The sequence below is a fragment of the Mirounga leonina genome, unplaced genomic scaffold (assembly GCF_011800145.1).
Source record: "Mirounga leonina isolate KUSES-001 unplaced genomic scaffold, KU_Mleo_1.0 Mir_114, whole genome shotgun sequence".
NCBI lineage: Eukaryota > Metazoa > Chordata > Mammalia > Carnivora > Phocidae > Mirounga > Mirounga leonina.
Genome location: NW_023270265.1, coordinates 48,199,930 through 48,212,869, shown reverse-complemented (window position 1 = coordinate 48,212,869; position 12,940 = coordinate 48,199,930). Strand labels below are relative to the sequence as shown.

The window sequence follows — 12,940 nt, the reverse complement described above, 5'->3', positions numbered from 1 at the left end:
AACATCCATCAGTGTGGTCATCTGGCCACTGAGAGGGCTGGGTGCGTGTGCATGTTGAGAGGAGGGCATTAGTTGTGAATTCAGTTTCTTTAACAGATACAGGGCCAAACAGGTATTTCTCATTCTTGCGTCAGTTTGGTCATTCGTGACTTCCAAAGAACACATCCATGTTATCTGAGTTCAATTTATCGGCATACAATTTTTCATAGTATTTTCTTATTGTAATAACCTTATTCTCTGTAATAATGTCACTCTCTTTCATTCCTGAAATTGGTAAGTTGTGTGTTCTTTCACCTTGCTGAGGGTTTAACAATTTTATCAGTATTACAAGCAACTTTGGTTTCAAAGATTTTCTCTTTTGTCTTCTATTTCCAGCCTTCTGTCTTTTTGTATTTCTTTCTATTTTGTCTTTGATTTTGCTCTTCTTTTAGCTTCTTATGGTGGATCCTTAGGCTATTGATACAAAACCTTTCTTCTTTTCCCACAGAACCATCTAGAAATAGAAATATCCCCGGAAGCACATCTTTAGCTGCATATTACAAATTTTTAAGGACAGTGTTTGTATTATCATGTAGCTAAAAATATTTTAAATTTCCCCCTGTAATGTAATTCCTTGACCTATGGCTTACATAGAAATGCGTTGCTTACTTTCCACATATTTGAGAATTTAAAAAGATATCATTTTGTTTTTAATTTCTAATTTCATTTTGTGATCAGATAATATATTATTAATGATTTAGATCTTTACATCTGTCAAGACTAGTTTTGTACCCCGGCGTGTGGTCTGTATTGCAAGTGTTCCACCAGCAGTGGGAGGCAAAGTGGTTTCTGCGGCTATTGGATGAACAGTGCTCTACACGTGGCAGATTGGTGGATGGTGCGATTGAATCTTCTAGAGGTTTACTGGTTTGTTGTTCGCCATTGCTCTCAGTTGCTGGGAGAGTAGTATAACCTTAACTAGCGTTGTCAGTCTGTCTGTTTCTCCCTTCAGTTCTATCCATTTTTTTCTGATGTATTTTGAAACTCTTAGTAGGTTTTGCACCTTGTTAATGTCTGCTTATGTCCTTTTATCATTACGAAATTTCCTCCGTATCTCATGTAGTAATTCTTTTAGGTCCACTTTAATACTTGTTCAGCCCCCTCAGCTTTCTTATGTTTAGTGACACATATGTATGCATGGAGCATCTTTTTCCATTATTATTATTATTTTTACTTTTAACCTATCTATCGTAGTTATACTCAAAGCGCATTTCTTATAAACAGTAACTAGTTGGCCTTGCATTTTAATCCATTCTGAGGGTTTCTTCCTTTAAAATGGAACATTTCATCTAATTACATTTAAGCTGATTATTCACATGGGAGTTAAATTCATTATCTATTTCTTTTATACATGCCCTATATATATATATATTTTTTTTCTTTTCCTATTTTCTTTTGGATGGAGTAGTTGATTGATTGATTGAAGAGAGACCACACGTGCGTATATGTGTGCATGAGGGAGGGGGCAGAAGGAGAAGGAGAGCAAGAATCTCAAGCACACTCCACACTCAGCATGGAGCCTGACATGGGCTTGATCCCACGACCCTGAGATCATGACCTGACCCGAAATCAAGAGTCAGACGCTTAACTGACTGAGCTGTCCAGGTGCCCCTTAACTCACATTTTTAATGATTGTTGGGGTTTGGGAGTCAAATAAACAGCATGCTCTTCTCTTCTTAGATTCAGAATGCATTGATTCCTCAGGAGCTGAACATTGGGGATCAAACTATCAGCTATTACAAGGAAGCTTGTGGGAGAATTTGGCTTTCGGCCGGTGGCCGAGTGGGCTTGCTGCTGTGTCACCTCCTTGAGGGGTCACTACCCTTCACACAGGGCAGAGGGCAGGTCCAAGAAGAGAGGGAGAGCCCGGAGGGAACTGAGCCACAGCAGGCCTTTTCTCCTCCCAGTCTCTTGGATTGTAGATGTCACTGTCCCTTCCCTGGGGGGGCTGGGCAGGGAGGGAGGCCAGGGGTAAGTTCCTGCTCACAGAAGCAAGGGCGAGGGGCAGGAGGAGGAGCTGGAGGAGATTCTCTTTAAATACCTACTAAGGCAGTTGAATTTCTCCCCATTACGTTTACCAACAACTTATGATTCCTTTTTTACGCTGTCCATTCATATCCTTGGGTCACTTTGTTATTGAGCTGTTTGTTCTCTCATACTGATTTGTTAAGAGCTACTTATGTGTTATGACACTACCCTGTTGTGAGCCATAATTTTTTTTTAAAGATTTTATTTATTTATTTGACAGAGAGAGAGAGAGCAAAAGGAGGGGAACGGCACGCAGCGGGAGAAGCAGTCTCCCCGCTGAGCAGGGAGCCCGATGCAGGACTTGATCCCAGGATGCTGGGATCATGACCTGAGCTGAAGGCAGATGCTTAACTGACTAAGCCACCCAGGCATCCCATGAACCATAATTTTGGGTGAACAGCATTATCATCCATTTCTCACGAAGGATTTTTTAGGTTTCCCCTCCCCCCCTTGGTTATTTTTCTTTTCTTGTCATTATAAATGGGATCCAATTTTCAATTTTATTTCAGTAATGGTATTTTTGTATTGATTTATATATGTACATGCTGGGACTGACCTGTTTATTAAAATATCTTGCTGGTTTTAGTAGAGGTTCAGTTGATTTCCTTGGGTTTCCTAGGTAACTGATCCTATCACCTATAAATAATTTCTCTTACATTTATTTCTCTGAATTTTTTTTATTGCTTTCTTGCAGTCTCTCAGATATAAAGAAGTTTTAAAAACTTGTGCAAATAGTAGGAATCCCTCTTATGTTTTGGGCTTAAATGGAAAGGCCCTTGGTGTTTTCACCACTGATTATGATATTGACTGTAGATTTAAGATGCAAGTTCATTATTTTAAGGAAGAACCTCTCTAGTTTTCAAATAGGAATTTTTAAAAATCAGCATTGGATATTGAATTTTATTAACTGCCTTTTAGACACTGAGCCACCACATCTTTTCCTTTTTTCTCTCTCTTTGAATCTTTTGATCTACTGATACAAATATTCATTGACTTTTGATATAATTATTCATTGATGGATTTCCCAGTATCAAAACATCCTTATATTTGGGGGACATATCTGACTCTTTCCAGGTATATCATATTTTTAATATGCTGCTGAATTTAATTTCCTAGTGTTCTAATTAAGATTTTTCACATCTAAATTAAGAAGGCAAAGTGGTCTTCAGTTGTTTATTGACACAATAATACAGTTTAATAAATTGGCCCCAAATTCAGTAGCTTAAAACCACGAAGCATGTATTGAGTCTGTGAGTCAGGGATTTACGGGGGGCAGTTCTGGTCTTGGTGAGGCCTGTTCATATGTTTATGGGTCCTCTGACTTGTTGATCTGGTGATTGGGCTTTGCTCCGAGTCTCTTCTGTCCCTCCAGCCGGCTTGCCCAGGCACCTTCTTGTGGGTCAGGCAGAGGCACAAGAACTAACAAGCTGTAACGCTCAAGCCCATTTCTAGCCTCTGCTTGGGTCTGACCCGCTAGCGTTCAGACTTTGGCTACCAGGTCAGGTAGCCAAACCCGGAATGAAGCCATGTGGGGTTGCCAAGAGGAGCTGCAATGCTAAATCTCAGTCCTGAAGCTAGAGACTCACTGGGGCTCAGATAGAGAGGGGGAGAGTGAAGGATTAGGGCCATTCCAGCAACCGCCATAATCCCCAGGTTTCCTTTGTCCTGCCTTTGACTATGTGTGTGGGTGTGTTTGGGGACAGTAAAAATAATACGAGAATAATCTGTCTTTGGGTTTTCGCAACTTTCCCTTACCACTCTCTGGGCCCAGAATCTCTATGGAACATAAATCTCTTACAGATTTTTCAGCTACTTACATTGCCATTGGTTTTGCTACTTCTTTATTGAGCCAATTTTGGTAACCTCTTTTCCTGAAAAATCTTCTATCCATGTTTTCCGACTTACTAGTATAAAGAATGTGTAGTACTTGATTATAACTTAAATTTTGTACCTATAAATATACCTATTTCTCTTTCTTTACAATTGGTCTTTCTCCTTGTCTGGACATAACAGAGTTTTGGATATGGATGTGGTCCATCTGAAGAATTAAGTCTTGGATTTAGTAATTGAATCTGTTGCTTTTATTTATGGCTTCTAATTTAGTAATTTCTGCTTTTATTTTTTTTAACTCCTTTTATTTTTCATTGTTGGCTTTTTTTTTTTTGGCTAGTTCATTTAGGTTCCTATCTCTTGATAATAAACACATTTAAAACCATACATTTTCCTCTTAGTAAATTTTTGGCTCCCTGCCATCTATTTTGATGTGTAGTATTCATTAGACAGAATTTAAAAAATTTTCTACCTAAAAAATGGTTCTTTTTTCTGCAGAGAATTGCTCTTTGACGATTGACGTCAGATCTCTGTGGGGCAAATTTTCTGTGAATGACTGTGAATTCCAAGACCAGTGCAAGTTGTTTTTTTAAATTTTATTTATTTGACACACAGAGAAAGAGAGAGAGCAGGGGGAAGGATGCAGAGGAAGAGGGAGAAGCAGACTCCCCACTGAACGGGAAACCTGACACGGGGCTCAGAGCTCAATCCCAGGACCCTGAGATCATGACCTGAGCCAAAGGCAGATGCTTAACTGACTGAGTCACCTAGGGGCCCCAGACCAGTGCAAGTTTCAATATAAATACGTGAAAAACTTTTATGTCCTTATGGTGCCACCACTCCAAAATGAAGAGTGTAGATTTAGAATTTCACTGACTATCTTTTTTGAGTATTCCATTAAAAAACAAAATGTCTTAGAAGTCATGACGGAAGACCTTGCCTCTGTCAGTTCCATGGCACTCACTTTACAAATGAACACGTTGGAAGACTCGGATGTGTCTGGGTACTTTTTCTCCCCCAGAGATCGTCCCACAGAGCTTTCTTTTTGAATAGCCAACCAGTTAGTTTTCAGCATTAAGCATTTTTTTCCATTAAGGCCCTACTTTAAAAACAGTAATTTAAACTTAAATGTTATTTGCATGTATCATTTCTAGTAAAGTATACAGAAGATAGGATTTTAGAGATACATGAGAAACTAGAGACTCCCCCAGTTGTATGGCTACTACTCTTTTCACCGTCCCCTTCCCAGATGTTCGTGGAGTACCTCCTGCGTGCCTGACACCATGTGCATGTGTGGTCACTCCTGAATCCTCCCTCGGCTCTCCTCCCAGAACAGAAGACCACTAGTTACTCAAAAGCCAAGGGTTAATGGAGGGCAGGAGCCAGGGGCATTAAAGCAGAGTTATGATGGGACACATTCTGGGGATTCTCCTTTAATAAGAATGACTCCTAAAACCACAGTACTATTCTTGGAACCCCAAAAAGCCATGGTGACAATCCATAAATCTTTCATTTTTCAGATGAGGAAGGTAAGGCTGAAAAGGTCAGATGACTTGTCCGAAGAGAGATACCAAACTAGGGAAAGAGCAGGATTTCATGGAGGCACAGAAGTAGTATCAATGGGAAATAAGTAAATACATGCATATCTTTTTTTAAAACATCTGTTTAATCTCTATCCCAACCTGGAGCTCAAACTCATGACCCCAAGATCAAGAGCTGCATGTTCCACCAACTGAGCCAGCCAGGTACCCCAGATATCTTTCCTTTTAAATAAGGTTTTTTTTTTTTTTTTAATCAGTATGAAAATTACTTAAAATATGTCATCTCAAATTTTCATGGGCTACCTTCCTATGATATTACATTTAGGCATGTAGAATGTGCTGTGAACATGAGTCCCTGGCTGGGGTTAAAACAAGACTCTATAGACTTGCAAAGGGACGTTATCCCTGGGGAGTGTGTTTCCCACATAAGGGCAGCTGGAAGCAGTCAACTGTTACAGAAGGCAGTTTCCCAATCTTTTTAGGGATTCTGGGATCATTGTGAAATCTCCCGAAAGGTCTATGAGCAGGGCCAGGCTAGAGCTGGGTTTCATTACCTTTGTCCACTCACGAGCAGTGGTTGGCTTTAGAACTCATGCATCTCCTGTTTAGTTCATTTAGCTACCAGAGGCCCTCCTAGAACTTAGCTCTTTAATAAATGGGTTGAGATCCTCTACAGATGAAATGGAAAGTGTGACAAGCTAATGTGACCACAGTGTCTGCCCCGTTTTATCATCCACATGGCTACTTTCTACATACGTTGCTTTCTCGGCCCTGGATGCCCTTCCGCACGCCTCCCCTTTGTGCCTGTGAACCTCTGTCCCTCAGGACCCCTCCTTGACTATGGTCCTCCCACCTCTACCCCCAGTTCTTTTCTCCAAGTTGTGTAGGCATTCTCCCTGGGTGCTCCACCATCTTGGTCTGACACCATTGTCTGCTCCACTTCATACTGTGAAGTCTTTTCAGAGTTGGGCCTGTGACTTTTGACTCCTGGCCCCAAGGGCCTGCGACACAGCAGGTACTCCGTAAAGGCTGGGGGGTTCAATAGTGGCCTCATGATGTTGTGAGCTCATTGCTATCAGAGTTTATGGCTCATACATCTCCACTCATTAGGTATTGCATCCATTGAACATAGGGAGTGGGTGGTAATTCCCTTTCAATCTATGGGCTGTATTTTGTATGTAGGATATGCTCAAATGTCTCATGGATGAAAGGATAGATGTTCTGGAGTAGTAGAGCAAAACCTGCTTTGATCATAGTAGGAATCACCAAATAGAGACGTGCTTCTCGTAAGAGCAGCCTTCGTGCTTTGACTTTAGAGTGGTGGTCAAGGATTGTTGATTCAAAGCCCAGGGTCTCTGAGACCACTGGTCTACCAGATGGCCTGCATTGTAATCACCTGTGAAGCTTATTATGAATGCAGATTCATACCCCACTTGGTACTGTTCCCTTAATCAGGATCTCATCTCTGCTGGGGTGGGACCCTGCTTATTTATCGAGCAGCTTCAGTAATTCAGCACACAGCAGTGTGGACCAGCGTGGTCTAAGCGGTCCATGCACTACCAGGTTTCACAACTTGGCATTGAGAACTTCATGACTTTTTCAAATGTGGGTATCACCTGTGCTATCACTTAAATAACATCTTTTCTTAGTTTATCTTAAATTTTCCTTTAAGTCAATATATACACATTCTGCTTCAATTTATTTAAGGAGGAAATTGTACTTCCATATTATAAATGGAAGGCCAGTATCACTTGTCACAAAGAGTATAAAAACAAATGGAAGGAAAACACAGCGGGATTATTACATTGCAGCCAGACAGTGGCGCCTGTTGATGTCCCTGAGCGAGAGCCCTGCTCCCTTTGTGCAAAAGGGTGGTCAGCCAGGGGCTGGGGCGGTATTAGGTCTGTTAGACCAAACAGATGTTGCCCCAATTAAAAGACTTGGAAGGGGTCTAGGAAGGGAATAACGTGTCCCCTGTGATCTGAGTCCTGTCTGAGAGCATCTTGCACCCAGCCAGCTGTGGTGCTAATGTGCCTGGGTCCTGAGACACTCGAGGTCTGAGTTCCTTTAGTGAAGATCCCAGAATAATTTGGTGCCCCTTTATCTAGAGGAGGGGGGAGAAGGCCCAGAGCTTTCCAGTGACCTGCTTGAGTGCTTTCAACCATCTACTCCTAGGTCTGAGTCTGAAGAGCAGGTGAGGGTTAGGGCCTGAATCATGGGACACGTGGATGACACCTGAAACCAACTAGTGCCCCTGGGGGCTCAGTGCGGGGGTTTCGCATCAGAAGAGAGGAGGCTGGGAAAGCAGGGTACAGATGGAGTTGTTGTGTTGTTGATGAGGAGGTTGGCATTTTCTCTCTGGACCCAAATTGTCAACCAGGGCATTTTCACGTGTCTCACTCGACAACTTCTGGACCTCATCCCCTCTATCATATCTGTTCAACACACTTATTTAGCATGTGGTGGGTCCTGGGTGTTGGGGGTTGGGGCTCAAAGTAGAAGCTTCTGTTAAGAGGCCAGCTCCCAGGTGGCCAGGTGATGACCACATGCCATGGCACGAGGCTCCACATTGGGAAGACTGTACAAGGTGCCCGCAGGGCCCCGTGGGAGGCTTTGGGCAGCTCTCTGGGTGGGACAGGGATCTGTTGTACCTCGAGGGTGCAGGGTGGCTTCCAGAGAGGCAGAGAACTGGCCTGGGCATCAAGTTGGAGAGCCTGTTGACTTGGATGGGGCTGGCAGAGGGCAGAGCCGGCAGGAGCACTGGTCACAACCGGGCCGCATCTGGTGAGGTCCAGGTCAAGTGGGAAACCTGAAACTGGAGGGGAGACCAGGGGACAGACTGAAGGGTCAGGGGGCCCATGTCGCTTGGCATCAGCTTCAGCTGAGAGTGGGGCCTGGACCTCAGGATGGCCCTTGCCACAGCCTAGCTTCTGCTGGAAGACTGCCTGCCTCCCAGCCCCGCTTCAGGTAACTGAAGCCCCTAATCTGGGCATACCACTGTGGAGGAGGAGTGTGGTGTCAAGGGACCCAGAGTCTGAGGTGACCATGGCTGGTGAAGCCCTGGATTTGAGCCAGTCCTCTGCCACCCACCAGGGGGGTGAGCTCTGCAAGGCACTTGGCCTCCCCAAGGCTCACTTCCCACCCGTCCTGTCCCTCTTCCTGCACGTGGGGAGAACGGGGTGCATACAACCTACCGTGACAGTTTTGGCTGGGTAGAGCACTTTGTAAGCTCCTGGGAGATGTTGGCTACCAGACTGCCATTGACAACACCCTTGTCCCTTCCTGCATCCAGGCCAGCATACAAAGTCCTCCAAGAAATGTGCACAGTCAGGCCCTGGGACAGCAGCGTCCTAAAATGCTGGTCACCTTGTGGGGCCAGGTGAGCCTCGCTGTGGGGATGACACCCCAAACAGCTGTCCCTGTCCCCCCTCCCCCTCCCTTTCTCAGAGTCTGCCCTCTAGAGCTCTAGAGTCTGCCCTCTAGAGTGAATGCATGCCCATTCAGGAGGAGAGTTTTTCTCCACGTGGCTCTGATTTCTGCTAATACTGTCAAGTTAAAAAATATAAATTGTGTCATTTCCACAGAAAATCAATGTGATGATTTCCTTGCTCCCCACCCAGCCCTCCTCAGAAAGCAATCTTTGGGACACACGGGAAAAGTTAGGAGAATTTCAGCGGGGGCCAGCGTGGGGACTGCGCTTGCTGACAGTTTCCGTTTTTCCATTTTATTCTTGGGAGCAGAGAGGGTATCGGAGCATTTACAAGGATGCCCTGGCCAGCCAGTGGCAAATACTGTCTGCTCCCCGATGGACGGAAGCTGCATCTCCAGCTATCGGAGAGGTGGAGGAAAACTGAAAACGATGAAGACAGGAAAGTCTCCAAACATGAGGCTTTTTTGACACTGAAGGCAAACTATTTGTCTTTCAATAGTTTTCAGTTCTCATCTAGAAATTTGTCTAAAGGGAAAGCCACTTAGGACCGGCCAGGATGCCTGAGCGCACTCTCATGCCAGGAAAGCTATTAGGCTTCTACCTTGGGACTGCAGGAGCAAACATCCTACATGCCCTGGTACAGAGGTGACCTGCAAGCGGTTTCCTAGATGGAGGGCATATTCAGAACATTTAAAACGTGAGCTAAGCATCCTTGGTAGTTTCATGCCCAAGTTGGAGCTTCGGAGAGTAGCTCCCTCTTTGTATAAGGAATTATGCAAATATTTAGCTTACAGTGGATGTATTTGGATTCTGCTCCCTTATAACAATTGCATACTAAAGCAGGCATCTCTGGCAGCCGCCCCCTCATAAACTTAGCTTTCTTTAACATATTTAAAAAGCAAATAATTTTGGTATTGTGGTCTGCTGCAGACATCATTTGTAGTTTAGCCAGGATATTATTTGAGAACTGAAAAGCTCCCTAGGTATTACATCCGTATATAAACCATGTGTTAGAAAGATATAAATTCAGTTTTGAAATATTTGTTAGACTGCTTTTGGCTTTCAATCTGTGCCAAACATGTGCTTCAGTGACGGATGGAGTCATGTGGACCCCTGAATGAAACTCTTTATTGTGTATAGATTTTGTCTTCCAGCAGCTGGGTTACACAAGCTGCGAGATTAAGAGGATCCAGTTACTTAAGAGGTGTGCTTTCGAGTGAGCTTACCATCTCTCTTTCCCCTTTGAAATATGTCACCTGGGCTCTTTGGTCTCAAATTCTGTGCCACAGTAAATATTGTCACCCACTCTGAATTGATTGAGAATAATTACGTTTCAGGCATTCTCGCATCCACTTGAAATTCTGAAACTAGAATGTGCTCCTAAGAATTGATTGAAATGTTTTGGCTTTGTGGGCCAGCGAACTGTTCAAGGAGCCTGGATCTGAGGCTGCCAGATAAAACAGAGGACACCCAGCTCAGTCTGAATTTCAGATCAGGGTCGCGTAATATTACAGGGGACGTACTTTATTAAAAAAAAATCGTTTGTTGTTTATCTGAGATTCAGATTGAGCTGGATGTCATGCTTTTTTCCCCTATGTCTGGTAACCCTACACAGATCCTGATTTATTGTCTGTTCTCATAAACAGTGACTGTCTAAGAAAATTCCTCAGTGATGAAGGTTTTGTGAGTTTGAAATTCCATGGGGAATAGAGATGGAGGAAGTGTCTGTCAGTCCGTAGAATAAACACGAATGTCTGTTAGAACAAAGTCTGAGAGGGGACCAATAGAGCACATCGGTCGCACTTGTGAGTGGACTCGAGGTAACATCTTTTTCTCCTCGGAGACATCCACGTCCTCACGGGTCCCCTCCTTGCTGTTTGTGTGCGCACTGTGCGGGCAGACCTGGGATGTGGTCCTTGCGTCCCTCCCTCCCCTTCTCGGCCCTCTTCCCACACACGGGAATGCCCAGAGCACACCTGTCTGAAGCCTGCTACAGTTGGTATCCTGGACCCTGTCAACTGCCATCCGTTTTCCGCTTCAACTCAGATTGCTCTTAAAGGTGCTCAGCCTCCCAGCCTTCCTCACTAGGCCTTGTGCTCCCTGAGGACAGAAGCAAGTCTGACTGAAGGGAAGAACACACATTGTGGAAGCTGGCAGGAAACTGACACTCAGGACAGCTTGCTTTCCTTCCTTTTTTCCCTCCCAAATGGCTACTTCAGATTGAGCTCTGCCATGGGCCACGTGTTAAGCCAAAGGCTTTCTTTCCACAAGACATCTCCTATAATTTCCTCCGCTCTCATGGGGGTTAAGTATTGTGTACCCTGTTATGTACATTAGAAGGGTCCCAGAAAGGCAGAGGCTGCATGTGGTCTCGATTCATGTGGAACCCTACACCCCCTCCCCGCCGCTCCTGAACCACACAAGGGGGATCCCCACTGGAGGGGACAGCCTCCTCTACTCTTGGGGAAGATGCTGGTTGACTCGGGAGTTGTTTGGTTGCTTGTTCATTTGAGAAATAAGCCTGTTTAATATTCTTAGCACATAACGTTTCATAGAAATAAATTCAAACAATTAAAAGTGGGCAAAAGATAGGAAAACATAATCCCCAAAATGAGAAATGAAAATAACTGATAAAAATATGAAAAAGTTTAACTTTAGGGACAAATGCACATTAAAACAACAAGGAAAAGGGTTTTTTTTTCTTTACAAATGCTCAAATTTTATTCATTCATTCATTCATTCATTCATTCATTTATTTATTTATTTATGAAAGAGAGAGAGTGAGCATTGGGAGGAGCAGAGGGAAAGGGACAAGCAGACTCCCCCGCTGAGCAGGGAGCCCAGCGTGGGGCTCGATCCCAGGAACCTGAGATCATGACCTGAGCCTGAAATCCAAGAGTTGAATGCTTATCCAACTGAACCACCCAGACATCCCACAAATGCTCAGATATTTTTGAGAAGGCTTTTTTTCAGAACTTTTGGCTATGACTGGCTACTGAGTTGTCGACCTGCCAGGGCCTGGTCCTTGCTGAATAGACAGAAAACAGTCATGCTTCATATCCAGCAAAGGGCAGGAGGGAGCCCTGGCCACTCTCCGTCCGCCCTTTCTCCCCTGCCCCCAGCATTCCTTTGTGCAGGGAGGCCATGGAACATTGCGCCTCCTCTTGTGGATGCCACTGGGCTCCCCTGTGTGGCCAGATGGGAGAGGGAAAGACAAGGCAAGCTCCGGGTAGTGATTGTGGTCCCCTCACAGTGGTGGCACTTGGATGGCTTATCAGCACTAATTTTAGAGAGGATTGAGAATCCGTTTAAAACAATTAATGCAGCATTAGCATGAATTTTAAACCAGGGCAATGACACTCAACCCACAAATGCACTTGCTCTGGTAAGGTGCTTGTTGGCTAGTACGGGATTGGCCAGTTCTGTTGTCTCATGGGAATAGATCAGAATAAAGATTTGTAGTATTGAGAGAAAATTGTTTAAAAGTTCCTAAACTGGACAAAAACTGAGAATGAAAGTATTTCTAATTGAAATTATTAAAAATGCTCCTAAGTCATTCTGTTTGCCTAATATTTATCAAATCTCAGAGAATTAAAACTTCTCTGAACTCAACACTCTAACCACTGTGTTATAATAGTTTTTTTATCCTGTTGAACTATTTGTTAGGATTCGTGTTTGGGACCCTCCAGTTCAACTGGCAAAGTCAACAACTAGAATATTAACAGTTGTAAAATACTATCTCCCCCTGCCTCCAGACAGCCACGCTTTTCCCTTGGTCATTAGGATTTGGGCAGGTATTCCCTAGCTAATTCCCATAATCTCCCATCTTTACTTCCTCCATGTACCACCTTGAAGCCAAGACCCCCAGTCTTGCCATGTTCCCACCCCCAAACTGCCTGAGCCACAGGAGTCCCTACAGTTGAGCGTCCAGCAGGTAGAGAATGGGGAGGAATTTTTCCTATAGTAGGGGCATGAGGCATAGGATATGTCCCTGGTGTTGCATTTTGGAATTCTGCATCTATTTTCTCATTAACAGACATGGGGTTTCAGGTCCACAAACTGTTGTCTGAGT

At 44.1% G+C, this 12,940-nt stretch overlaps 1 protein-coding gene across 2 annotated transcripts in view; it reads left to right on the top strand.

Annotated features, from left to right (window-relative positions):
• Positions 1-12,940, top strand: part of ADAM12 (ADAM metallopeptidase domain 12) — a 346,655-nt gene that overhangs the window by 19,954 nt on the left and 313,761 nt on the right. The gene's annotated exons all lie outside the window — the stretch shown is intronic.